At 46.5% G+C, this 13,244-nt stretch overlaps 1 long non-coding RNA gene across 2 annotated transcripts in view; it reads left to right on the top strand.

Moving 5' to 3' along the window:
* The first annotated feature begins 2,154 nt into the window (after nucleotides 1-2,154).
* The window catches only part of LOC140845825 (uncharacterized), a 79,424-nt gene continuing 68,334 nt past the window's right edge, over nucleotides 2,155-13,244 (top strand). Inside the window, exon 1 of one of the 2 annotated variants that reach the window (XR_012124726.1) lies at nucleotides 2,155-2,282. This is a non-coding gene — a long non-coding RNA (uncharacterized lncRNA). The remainder of the gene's footprint in view (nucleotides 2,283-13,244) is intronic. The other variant, XR_012124727.1, reaches the window with a different exon arrangement.

A 13,244-nucleotide genomic window follows, 5' to 3' on the forward strand; every position in this document is an offset into this window, starting at 1 on the left:
CAATGGGGGTGGGGTGGTCTGAAGAGCACCTGAAATTGGACTTGTGGAGAGAATTCCAAGATGCAGTGAAAATTCTTGCAGAGAAATAGAATTATGCATGTTTATTTGTGATGAACAGTGACTGTAATGGGGTATGTGGTGGGGACTTGATAATGTGGGGAGTCTAGTAACCATAATGTTGCTCATGTAACTGCACATCAATGATACCAAAATTAAAATAAATTATGCATATTTGTTGAGAGAGACAATAAAAACGTAAATATTATTGCTCATCTGACACATTGTTTCCAATTTTAGTTAAAGGCAGTCAGTATAGGCCTGTCGTTATACGTTTAGAACCTTTGGAAACAATCTTAAAAGATGTACTGAGGTCAATATTTTTTTCATTAGTTTATAAAATGACTACTACTGTAGCCCTTTCCACTAAAAGTTTCAGTTAAAAATTCCAGCTTTTCTATAGTCATGACATAATGCCCACTGTGATACTCAATGAAAATATAGAACTGATGCTAACTCCTTAAGACCCTCTTAACCTAGTGCTACCATCCTCTTAGCAGGCCCCTAATAAAGTGATGTTGAGCTGAACTGAATGATAAACAGCATTTTATTTTACAGGTTTATTGAAGTATAACTGATGTACAAAAACCTGCACCTATTCCATGTATTCAATTTGAGGAGTTTGGACATATATGTCCAGCTATGATGCCATAGCCACAGTCAAGGTCATACACACATCCACCACCTTCAGAAGTTTACTGCTAAACAACATTTTTCATGGAATGTGCTCCATGCAAAGAAAACCCAAAGAACACCGAGATTTACCAAACCTGATACAAATACTCACACAGAACATACATAAGATGGTGGTGGTGGTTTGGAGGTGAGCAAAGTTAAAATTCATACTACAAATGGTTTCTTATTTTACATAGTAAAAATGCCTTTCAAGAGAAAGTTCCTGGGTTGAATTAAAAATAAGGTTTAGGTTTGGGAAATTCCATCTTTACATCCCTCTTTAGGGACATGCTAGTTTCATGAACTAAGGAACATAGATACTTCCTTTTCTATTAAAGTCATTTTAAAAGAAGGTCGATTTTCCTGGAGGTGTCAGGGAACGTGTGGTTCTGGCCTCCCCAATTCTGCTGTGGACCTAAAACCTAAATTCCCAAGGCTGAGATTCTAGGCCCTTCTCCAGCTCACCCAGTGAAGAGCCTCAAACACACGGGGGGAGCAACAGTCGTGGACACGAAGCCCCGGGACAGTAGGTGTCCATGTTTCCGAGTCCCGTGGCCTCCAGCACTGGCCACTGTGGGAGCCGGGGTTCCTCTCTGCAGAGAACTCCATGTCTCTGTGGGTTCTCAGACCATGGGGAGAGATTCTAGTTTCAGAGCTCCCAGGGGGCAGAGGTCAGACCTCCATAAAAAGGTGATACACCCAGAAGAGACAATTCCTGAAATATAAGTCATGAAGTGGGTTATTTACTGTCCGGTCCTGAGAGTCAACCTGTCTTGCATTGCCCTGAAGTAGTCACTTACCAAGGCCGAGAACCACGCCACTGAACCTTTGAAGCCTCTTTTGTGGGTTCTGAAGAGCGACCTCAGTTCACCAGCAGGTGCATTTCACAGTCAGTACTGGAGGCCACGCACAGACCCAGTGTTAGCCATGAAGGCAAAGTGCATCAGTCTGAGCCTCTCTTTCGGCCAAGTAGTTGGCCATTGGGACAGAATAAGGTTCTCTATGCAGGGATGGAGTGTTTTAAATGACATCTACATTTCTAAAATTGTTTCAAACTATCCTATGTACAGAGAGAGACCCTAGAGCAGGTTATTAATCCAGCTCTCTCAGACCTGCCCTGCTTTTCTCCCAGCCCCACCTTGTGGATCCTGAGGCCCAGCTTTGCTGAGTTAGTCACTCTTCCCTTTGGACTCCTTGTGGTTATTTGCCTCCGTGCCTTTGCTGTGCTTCTCCTTCACCTGAAATTCTCCTCCCTCCATAAGCTGAACCCTATCTTTCCTTTAAGACCCTGCTACAGACTGAATATTTGTGAGGCCCCCAAATTCATATGTTGAAATCTAATCTGTGAGGAGGTGGGGCCTTTGAGAAGTGATGAGGTCATAGGCGGCATGAGTGTGATTAGTGACCTCATAAAAGAGGTTGGTCAGAGCTGGCTGGTCCTTCCCATGAGGATGCAGCCAGAAGATGGTCTCTGTCGGCCAGGAAGTGGGCTCTCACTGGACACCCAGTCTGCTGATGTCTTGATCTTGAACTTCTCAGCCCCCAGAACCGTGAGAAATAACTGTTTGTTGCTTATAAACCACCCAGTTTATGGAATCTTTGTGAGAGCGGCCCAGATGGACTAGGACAGAGCCTGCTCAAGTACTGACTCTCCGTGCAGACTTGTAGTGCAGGCTGCATGCCCCACCCACAGCCTCTCTGCCCCTCCGGAGGACCGACAGGCTGATGGGTGAGCGCTGGAGCTTCCTGCCCGCACTCTGGAGAGCATTCCCTGGTCACTGTCTGGGGTGTGGGCTGCCAGGCACGGGGAGTTAACACCCCAGAAGCTCCCCCCATCCTGAGAGGTGGGAGCTGTGGGATAAACCCTCCAGCGTCTTCCCCCATGCTGCGGGATTCTGAGGTGGGCCAGGTCACCAGAGCCTCCCCAGGTGCTCATGTGTCCTGCTCACCAAAGGGTCCTTTTTTGGTTTTGCTCCCTTTGCAGCCTCGGCTTCCATCCCTTGTGCTTCTGGAGATCTTCTCCCTCTGAAATAAGCTACTTGCCCTCAAATCCTTGTTTCAGGCCCTGCTTTTGGGGAAGCCCGCTCCCGACAACTTCCCCAATACTCCGAATGCTGGTAATGTCTCCCCATTCGGGAGGCACCTGCCACTCTACTTGTACTTCTCTCTGCATCTGTTATGTTTTATCTTAGAGAAATAATATTGGTGACCTATCTCCTCTATTATAGTATAAGCTTTTTGAGAGCAGGTTACCTGGTGAGTTCCTTTCTTTTCCACATTGCCTAATGCAGCACTTTTCCCAGAGTAAATTGTCAATATCTAGCTAACGAGTAGTGAATAAGTGAATGATGAATGAAGAAATGAATGACAAAGCGCCTTTCACTTTCTGCTTTGCCAGGGCAGGGTAGGCAGAACACATTCCAGATGCTTTGTATCCCCAGTCTTTGCATACAGGAGGAGTGGAAATGCCATTAGGGGTGTGAAAGAAAAGCATATTTCGTTGAAACAAAGCAATCCACAGAAGGGGCCAGAGTTTTCTACCAGACCCATGTCTAATCCACAGTGACTCGGTCCCAGGGTGTTTAAGAAGCCTGTGTGTTCTGCTGACCTTAGAGGCTGGTGGCAGCCAAACGCAGTTTGCTGGGACCTCGTAGCAACAGCCAACACAGTCTGTCAGGCTGGGCTCTGTCCCCGTCTCAGTGAATGCACCTCAGGACTGGCCAGCAGCAAGAGGGAGGCCCGCATCCCTGACAGCTGGCAGCTGCCCACGGATGGTAGGCAACCAGCTCACGGTGCAGCCTGCAAAACTCAGGGTGCTCTGAACCACTGAGGGGAATCCTTAAAACCCCTCTGATAGTGCCTTAGGGGCTGATCTCAGCCTGAAGAAACCGCTGGCGGGCTTGGGCTTGGCTGGACCCCCTGAGATGGTTGAGCGGGGGAGCCCAGAAAATTCTGTGAGTTTGGGACTGTTGAGGAGTCAGTGAGGCCCCAAGCCAAAATCTCAGCTGCTTGAAGTATTTTTATGCTGGTGACAGTGTTGCTACCCCAGGATCCAGGGTGACAGAAGAGGTGGCACCTACTTCCTGCCTCAAGGAAATTGCTTAGTGTGTCCCACACCAAAGATGAGGGGTGGCGGGAAGGGCACCAACATGTGCGAAGCGTAACCACTTGCAAGGAGTGTACTTGGAAGTTGAAATCACTGAGGGACAGTAGCAAAGGACAGATGGATCTCTGATGCTTGTCAGGCCTGGGCCCTGTGCAAGTTGCACGGCCACGTTTAGGCACAGCTACCTTGCTGTGACTGGATCAACAATGAGAAGGACAATTAGGAGGATGTGAGAGACGAGGTTTGGAAAGTGCCTGGGCTGGTTTGGGAGCACAGCAGAGACACACAGGAGCGTGTCGTTTCTGGTCACTTGTCAAGAGCAGCTCTAGGGGAGGCGCTTTTTCAGATTCTCCTCCCAGCCTGTCCCTGTCTCAGGCTTTCGGTGCCACCCCCTCCGCCTGCCCCTGGGCCTTTGCTTGCGCTGGTGGTGACTGGACTCTCCCAGCCCCGCCTGAGAGGCGCCTGGGGAAGCGAGGCTCTCAGGTGCATCCAGGTCGTCCGAGGGAGGCCCCTTAGCTGGGCTTGGGAGTTTAGTTTCCCAAAGTGGAAAAATTCAGCAGCGGTCCAGCAGATGGAGAGAGTGTTGTCCATTCCTGCCTTCGGAAAGGAAGCAGACAGAAATCCTTCGTTAAAAAACAGAGACAGGCCTCCCCTGTGAATGCCACACAACGCAGAAGAGACATGAAAGACGTCATCATTTTCAGTGTTAAAGAAGCATATAATCTAAGTATATACTAGATAACAGGGAAACAGAAATGTTGCTCAGATAATGAACTTTAACACTTTATTTTTGGGAGGCTGGGAACAATGAGGGGAAAGTAAAAACTGGTAAGCCAAACCTGTTTGTGAAAGAGAGAAAACAAGTTTTTAAAATCTCTTAAAACAGGTATGTGAGAACTCCCGTCACAGCTCTGTTTGAAACGTCAGTAGCTATAATTTCTATTACTTTATTGACTGATTTATCTACCCATCCTTTTTAAAGGATTCATGTTTCAGCAGAACAACAAAGGGCATTGATGTGTCTTTCTATAGATCTCTGCCAATTTATACTGAGGTAAAATACATTTTGATATAAAGGTAGTATTTACAGCTCTGTACACATCGATTGATGAAAAGTGTGCTTAGACTTGTGTATTTACTACCATACAGTTCCAGTCCAAATCACTGTGTTGACATTCCAAATACTCTTTTCTTACTTCTGGACAGTGGAATGACCTTATAATGCTTCCATGTAAGGAACTGAGGTGCCCAGAGAAAAACATTATCCCATGTTCTCCAGCCTTGTGTCTGTGAATTCAGCGGGTGCTTTAAGCTATCCAGCCCTCTGAGTGGGAGGTGTGAACCTGTTGTCGCCCTAGGGCTTCAGTTGGCCATGGTGGGGGGCTGCGAGGGGCTGGGTGGGCCCACAGATGGGCAGGGGCAGGGGAGACATTCCATTGGAAAGTCATCAGAGGGTCAGGCTGACAGGGGGGACACTTATGTCTCCACTGATGTTACAGAAGCAAAGATTAGTGTGGCCTCATAGAGGAGGAGGGGTGGAGGGTCCAATCTCATCACATGGTCCTTAAGCGTGGAGAACCTTTCCAGGCCATGACCAGAGGGCAGTGTGACTCAGAAAAATGGTTAGAATGCAGCCTCTCAGATACCTTGATTTTAACCCAGTAAGAGACTTCTGACCTACAAAGTTGTTAAGACAATGCGTTTGTGTTGTTCTGAGCCCCCAGTTCGCAGTGGTTTGTTACAGCAGCAGGAAGCTGACACAGCAGGAGAGAACCAGACCGACGACTGATCTCTGCCAGGGCGTCCACTTCTGGGATTCCTTAACCCAAACTGGCTTATTAAATACCTCCTCTGATAGGAATGATTCCCCATTCGCTGTCACATCCTTCCAGAAATGTGACAGCACAAAATATTTAAGTCATGACAGACTTAATGAGTTGCTTATCTTGGTTTTTATAAGCATTCTCTCATTGATCAAAGACAGCCTTTTTTTTTGTCTGTTCACTCAGAATAGTCCAGTTCAAACATACATCTCTTGAGATGAGTTCATATATGTATCTCTTGCTCACTGCCAGGGTTTTGTGCTTTAGGAAATTAACTTTTACATGTTAGCTTTTGGCTGCCAAGACAGGCTGTGGACATCTTAACAGACAAGACTTCAGTTAACGCTTACACAAAAATGTGCCTACTTGCTACCAAGAGCGAACCAGTCCTGGCTGGACGGGGCTCAGGACAGCTGATTCTGAGGGCCAGTTAGTGAGAGGACAGAACTCAGCTGCCAGGGGGCAGGAGGGCACCCTGATCCCAGCCTCACTATTCTGCAAACACCACAGGATTGCTCTTTGATGAGATCTCCCTTCCAAAGCAGCCATTAGGCAAACACCCGAAAATGATTGTTTTTAAGGATTAAAATGAGTATTTCCATTCAAAAGACTAAACCATTTTGAAAAGGTCATGGGCTCTTACTCCTTCCTAGAGTGTTCTTGCTTGCCCTGTTTTGCAGCTCAGAAAGGAAAAGAAAGTGCAGAGACGGAAAGGAATCCAGTTTCCAAAGATAAAAAATTAAATTTCCACTTTTTAGCAGGTGAGGCTCACAGCCACTGAATTACAAATCTTGTCAAACTGCTGTTGCCTGGACCACTTTTTACCTCAAAGCTTTCTGGAATTTAGATAAATCTAAGGCATACCGTTCCATTGTGTTTTATTCCATTCCACTGAATTAAATTCATGTTAGTTGAGCATCTATTATCATTCAGGCATTATATCAAGAGTTGAGAAAACAGTAAGATACAATTTTTATGATCAGAGGACCCGCTGTTGAGCAGGGGAAAAATGCTAACAAATTTCAGTTGAGGGGTTAATGCTCCATTAGGGGTAAATATAAAGTGTAGAGGGAGCAAAGGAGGAAGGGATTAATCAAGGAGGCAAAGAGGATATCCAGGAAGGCTTCCCGGAGGAGGTGATACTGTATTGGAATTTCAATTATGATTGGTATTTAACAAGCAGCAAGGGGGAAAGAGTTTTACAGGTGGAGGAAAGAGCTTTGCAGGTGCCTTTCCCCCACCTCCCACCTGTCTGAGTGGCTGACTGGAGCCCTTCAAGGGAGATTGGTGGCTGAAGGGTGGTAATTATATTGATCAGAGACTTTGTTTTCCAGAAGGGCCTGCTTGTGAGTCTTGCCACCAACTTCTTGTGTGACCTTTAAAAAGTTACTTAACCTTCTGAAGCCTCAGATTCCTTTTCAGTGAAATGGAGGTACTGACAGTGCCTATGTTATAAAGCTGTTCTGAGGATTAAAGGAGCTAAAGGCTTTGCACATTGCTTGGCGACTAGTAGGGTTATTTTTGTTGCTGCCTCCATGTGATCCTCCAGGCATCCGAGGGTCGCCCTTTCTATGACTACAAGTCTGGCTGGGTCACTCTCATGCCATGGCGATTAACCTCATTTTCTGCCAAGAGTCAGAGTTGATCGGGCATGAGCAGGGGTGCAACCAGATGGCACTTGTGCATGAAGCAGTGAAGGTGACAGGCAGAGCTGGCTATGTGGGCACGCGACCAGTGTCGCCGCACAGTGCCTCGCACTTGGTTCCTGCTGTCGCTGTCTTGGAATTCTTAATAGTTTCTGGATTTTTGAACAAGTGCGTTTTCATTTTGCACTAGACTCTGCAAGTCATGCATCAAAACGGGGTTGTCTTGAGGTGGCCTGTTCCTGCTGTGCCGAGCTCCCCCCTGCTCAGGTTCACACCCCTTCTTCAGGTCCTTCCTGGGGACGGGCTGTGGCATCTCTCCCTGTGGATCCCCCAGGTGTCCTGGTGCAGTGTCGAGGATGGCCTGCTGCTCTGGCCCTATTCTGGGGCCTTCACGAAGGGGAGTTCTGCACAGCCTCTGCCTCGGAGAAGCTCCCCTTCTAGAAGGTGGAGCTAAGTGCATACATATAAGTAACTACAGACTGATATAGCCATTGCTGGAAGCAGGATGTAGATGGTCTGGGAGCACAGGGAGGGTGTGCAGGGGTCACACATACCGATCATTTATAACCTTCATGAGTGGTCTCTTTCTTTAGGTTCTCTCCGCAGAAAGAGTCATGTTTTTCCTGATTTTATTTCCCTAATTGGGGGCACAGGGAAGGGAAGATTTGATGGTATGATTCTTAAAACTCAGAAAGTCCCCAAACTTTTGTAGACATGCTTGGACAGAAACCTTCTGCCCTGAGGTTGGACAGCAGGTTCCAGAAGCTCCGCCTCACCAGGTGGTGGGAACGGCTGCAGGTCACTCCACAGTCTGGCAAACAGGCTCCTGAAGCTGATGGGGCTTTCGTCCTAAGGTCCTTTAATGTATTTTCTGGTGACTTTTCTCTGGGTAATCTTATATTGTTTATAAGAAGTAGGTCTCTCTCTCCACTTGGAAATGCCTTGAGTGTGAACTTTGCTGGATGTGAAATGAGTCTGAGAAGGAATCTTCATTCAATCCTCTGTTACAAAATGTTTTCATTGGTCATCCAGAGATGATGTGGGGGAGATCTAGGCTATTTTTTTCCCCTTCTCACACAAAAGAAGTATAAACAAATGTCTAGCCTGGAAGGCAACTCCCAATGGTAGAACTTGTCTCTTCCTACTGAGCTCCATAAAGGCAGGCTCCTGACCTGCTGATCTTTGTCTCTGCTGTGCCCAGCACAGGGCCTGACACCTGACAAGTGCTCAAACACCAGCTGCTGAGATTGAGTGATATTATAGCGGGAGTGCCTGCTCTTTGGAATATGAGCACCTAAAAGCAATTTTGAAAAGTATAATGGAACTTCTACAGCTTCAGCTGCTGAAAAATAGCAAACTGTGGCAAACTCCTGGTCCATTCAGCGCCCTGGAGTGTATCTACTTCCGAATGCCAAGGTCACACCTCTTTGATGCCAAGCAATTGGATTAACTGATTCTGGCTCTCCCTGGATCAGCCCGGTGTGTGCAGCTCTTGTGCAGAGAGGTGCAGAGCCCAGCGCTCCAGTTTCTCTTCAGTCACATACAGGGAGGCCTGAGCCCCACCCCAGAATATTTCCCAGCTGGGTTAACTCCGTGTGCTGCATTACTCTATTTAACCATATACCCATTTCAAGCAGAAACAACACACCTGGGCTCACAGCCACGGCACGAATATGCACATATTTAATAGGGCACAGTGTTCTTTCTGCGCAGAATCCCACTTTAGGAGGTTGACATTGCTCCTTTGGCATCACCGGGAGCTGAGAGCCCCTCTCCACAGATGTCAGTCTGGCCTTTTGATTCCAGTCACGCTCTCCAGTAGTGGAGGAAAAGCATTTGAGGTGAGCAGGAGCTGAACTTCTGTTACTTATTTCCTTATGAGAAGATCTAGGGCTTCTCATAACACCCAGCATTGTTACTTGATGGGGAGAGAGGAAGAAAGAAATATCAAGTAAAACAGAAAATATTAAAATAGAATAACTTTGTAGTTGAAGATCTGAGGTCAGACTTTGGCCCTCGATGTCTTTTCTCGACGTTCGTGTAGGAATGGCAGCTTGCTGTTGATCTGCTGACCGCTGTCGCCATTATTGTTACTTACAACAGCCACGCAGCCCTCGGTACGTGCAAAGTGACTCACAATCATGCTTATGGTTTATGAAAGGGAAAAATAATTCTTTGGGGTGAATTGACTTTTTCATCTGGGGAACATTTGTCTCCTGATCTCCGGTTCACTTAACTCAAGCTTTGCAATTGAACACTTTGGTGAAAAGTAAAAGCCAGATAGTTTTTGTGGAACTTTTTTATCCTTTCATAACACTCTCCTTCCTGCAGTACTTGTAATGTCGGTAGTTATAATGAATTTAAATGAGGAAAAGAGAATAGGTTAGAAGAAAGAAGACTTCCCTTATGTTTGTTGAAGCGAATGTTGTCACCTCGGCTGCCGCGATCCAAACCCTGGCCGTGATCGCACCTTAGTGTAGGCGACTAGAATGGCTCAGTCTGTGTCCGCCGTCCACAGTTCAACACCCACAGTTCAGGGGTCCATAGAGGTGAACATGTCACCCCTTGCTTGACCTTGTAGATGGCTTTCCATTGTTACCTAGTGTCTGACACAATGGTAAACACAAAACAACGTTAGTTGGATTTGTTTGTTGAAATGCTCATTTACGATACCCCTAGGCCACTGGGAAAGAGGAAGGAGACTTTTCACTGATTACTAAGGAGTTGGAATTGTTATCCTTATGTTTATTGAACTTCTGTGTATCTCTGTGTGCATGTCTATGAACTCCTGTTAATGTCTCTTATCTATTTTTCTGAGGTGGTAGGTATACTTTTCTTTCTTGGTCTCAACATATACTATTTAAGCAATTTCTTGTACAATGTGATGGGCCAGCTCTTAGTTCTCTTGGACACACACACACACACACCCACACACCCACCTCTACCCACGATTATGCTCTGTACTTCTCTACATCTTCCACCCCTTATCCAGGCAAGGGCATCTTTATCTCATCTTGGGGGAGGGCACATGGGGGAAGCCTTGCTCTTATATTGCATCTGTCTGTCAGGACTGAGGTGTTTGAATCAAGAACTGACTCGTGTTTTCTACTTCATGCTGAGTCATTTCATCCTTGAGGTAATGACCACCACATCAGAAAGAGTAGGAGTAATAAGAAATGCTAGCAAAAAATCCTAATTATTCAGTATATGAGACAACTTTGGGGTGGTAGTGTATCCTGCAGTTTTACTTAAAATTACATTTGCACCAGTTTCCTGTCTCATTGTTTTTCTAAAACATGATTTTTAATGATGGCATCACTTGTTTAACTACCTTTCTATTTTTGGAATTCCTCATGTCTTAGTCTGTTAGGGCTCCTGCAGCAAAAGCCCACTGACTGAGCAGCAGAAATTCCTCGCTCACAGTCCTGGAGGCTGCGAGTCTGAGATCAGGATGCCCACATGGTCAGGGAGGGGCCTCTTTTTGGGTTGGAGACTTTCCATTGTAGCCTCAGCTGATAGAAGGAGGCTAGGGAACTATGCGGAGCGTCTGTTATTAAGCACCGATCGCATTCACGAGGGCTCCATCCTCAGGACCTAATCACCTCCCAATCCCACCTACTAAAACTATTGCTTTTGGGGGTCTGGATTTCAACGTATGAAGTCTGGGGACCATAGCACGTTGTTTGCAAGATTTTTTTTTTCACTTTCAAATAACTTGATGAAAAACATTGCACATAAGTCTTTGACTCTATTTCTCCTTATTTCCTTAATATGTGCTCCGAAAGAGAATGTACTGGGTCAAAGCACACAAACATTTAAAGGACTCTTGAGAGTTGTGTCCAAATTGCTCTCCAGCTAAGTTGTTCCAAGCACTCCAAACTGTGGCGTCTATTTATTGATACTGTCAGCAGCCTCACTATCCTGAGCGTCATCAGTTCTGGTATCTTTTCCATTTTGAGATTCCGATCTTTCTGTGTAGTTGTAAGCTGAGTGTCTTTATCTGTAGTGAGGTTGAATACCCTCCCCCAGAAGTGGGACTGGTGTGGATTTGTGAGGGAAGAGGGGAAGGACTTTGGTAGACGTGGGAAGGGATTACCACCTGTGCTCAGGAAGGCAGGTGGGAGTGGGGATGGGGATGAGGGATGGGAAAGCGAGAGCTAGGGCAGGCCGGGAGGGTGGGGGGCATCCCTGGGAGGAGGGCTGGAGTCAGGACCTTCAGGTGCCACCTGAACCTTCAACTACTCAGGAATCTTACTGTAGTCACACTCACTTTTATTTTGCTGCTACCATATTCAAAAAGAAAACCTCCCTCTTTTTTTTCTAAGTAGACTAGAAGACAGGGAAACTGTAAGGCTGACACAGAGCACATTCAAGTGGTACCCGTTTGCTGGCTAAGCAGTAGATCCGCACAAATTACGAGCATTTAGACATGTGTTAACCTACTAATTGAAGGTGGGGAGACACTGGATGGTGCACTTTCCCTCAGTGCCCTTGATCTTCCCCCTCCTGATTCCTGAAACACCAATTAACACCCTCAGTCAATACGGAAAACATATGGCGAGAATAAATACTACGCCATAAAGACTCTCACCCCTGCTCGCCACAGGACATTAACCCACCCATCCTGCACCCCTCAGGAGGTGGCAGCCGCAAATTGCAATGGAAAAGTTAACTATTTTCGTATTTAAGTTTCTATTTGAGAAAAAGATCCTTTGGCTGTCTAAGAACAATGTAAGAAAGTTTCATGTCTGTGTGTGTGTGTGTTGGGTCTTAGAGTCTGTCTCATTCTCATTCTCACATGTGATGATCTGGCCGTTTGGCTTTGGTATAAGGGCAGCTGCTTGCCAGGGTGGCTAGAGGAGTGATGTATTTGAAGAGGTCGTCCAAATGAAGTGTGAATTGCCTGCAGAGAGCATCGCCCCATTACCTCAGAAGTGACTGATGCCGGGGTTCTTGTTTGTGGAGTTGAAGAGTGAACTTAGCAAACACTCAAGGTAGGAGAGCCAGGGAGACTTTTACTGAGAGAGACAGTGAGAGGACAGAGGTCCTGGAGTGAGCCAGGAGGGGACAAGAGAGCCCGTGGTGGTGCGTTGTCTAGGGGTTTTATAGGCAGCCGAGGATTTTTGGGAACTGGATAAAAGGCTTAGGGGTGTGGACTTGTTAAGTGGTCCCTGAATATGAAAAATTAACAACACAAGAAATTTACTGCTCTGATTTCTCCCTGGGATACCAGGCATCTTGGTCTGGGAGCATATCAAAAGGCTGCCTGCCCAGCCCCCAAGGTGGGCTGAGGTATTGTCTGTTTGCTAAAGAGTAAGTCAAGAATCTTACTTCTTAAACTTCCTGGGTGTTAACATGCAATCTTATCTTTAAGGTGGAATCCTTCCTGCCTTTTACTATGCTGTCTACAGCTGGGTCTGCAGGCTATATTAGTTGCCCAGTTTGCAAAATCACCTCATCAGATCTGAAGGAGGAAAGACAGCACATAGGCCTGGGCCTTTAGCATGCTAAGGTGAATCTTATACATGATTACAAATGATTAGCATAATAAAAACATGTGCTATTCTTCTTTATCTGGGGAATATTAACTGATCTCACTGAAGAATGACCCTAGAGCTTCAGGTTTAACACAGAGTTTTGGTAGGGGGTTTCCTTGCATGTAGTTACATTGCTCTGACTGCAAATATCCTGCCCTGCTTTTTCCAGAGGCCCTCACCCTGCTCTAAGTCCAGGGTCCCTGTCTCATGACTCTGTTGTGGGAAGATGTGAGAAGTCCCACTGCCTGGAGCAGTTCATCATTTCATGTTCTTCCCTGTGTGGAGAGGTGGGGTACTCCAGCAGCGTGCTGGGGTGGACAGCAGAGCTGGCCCTTTGATCATGGGCTCTGTGGGCAGTGTTGTGTAGTCTGTGGTCCTTCCCTGTTCCATCCCGGGCCAA

The sequence above is a fragment of the Manis javanica genome, chromosome 13 (genome assembly GCF_040802235.1).
Source record: "Manis javanica isolate MJ-LG chromosome 13, MJ_LKY, whole genome shotgun sequence".
Lineage (NCBI taxonomy): Eukaryota > Metazoa > Chordata > Mammalia > Pholidota > Manidae > Manis > Manis javanica.